Source organism: Asparagus officinalis, chromosome 8 (genome assembly GCF_001876935.1).
Source record: "Asparagus officinalis chromosome 8, Aspof.V1, whole genome shotgun sequence".
Classification (NCBI taxonomy): Eukaryota; Viridiplantae; Streptophyta; class Magnoliopsida; order Asparagales; family Asparagaceae; genus Asparagus; species Asparagus officinalis.
The window spans coordinates 20,541,234-20,541,637 of record NC_033801.1 but is presented as its reverse complement, the minus strand read 5'-3'; positions in this window follow the sequence as shown (position 1 = coordinate 20,541,637).

Sequence of the window (404 nt, the reverse complement as noted above, 5' to 3'; positions counted from 1 at the left end):
TGCCTCATTTTTTTAGATCTGGAATTCGTGTGCCTCGGCGAAGCCCTGCCGGATTGAAGACTTAAAAGTACACAGATTTCAGAGAGGAGGAGGAGAGATCGGATCCAGTTCTTCAACGCAAGAGAGAGTTCTTCGTCAGATCTACATCACCCGTACACGATCCTTAGTATTATCACGTTGTGTTAATACTAAGAAGAGAAAATATCTCGCTTTATCCGAGATAGGCGCTTCAAGTTTCTAGATCTCCTCACGGATCGACGAAGCTCTGCCCAATTTTTCAGTAATCAGATCTGATCAACGGTGGTCCACGGATAAACCCCGGCACAGGCAAAGATCCCACGCAAGCAAGAGACGACGAACGGATCTTGTGTTTATTTTCAAGAAAGTTGTAATTTTTATTTCTT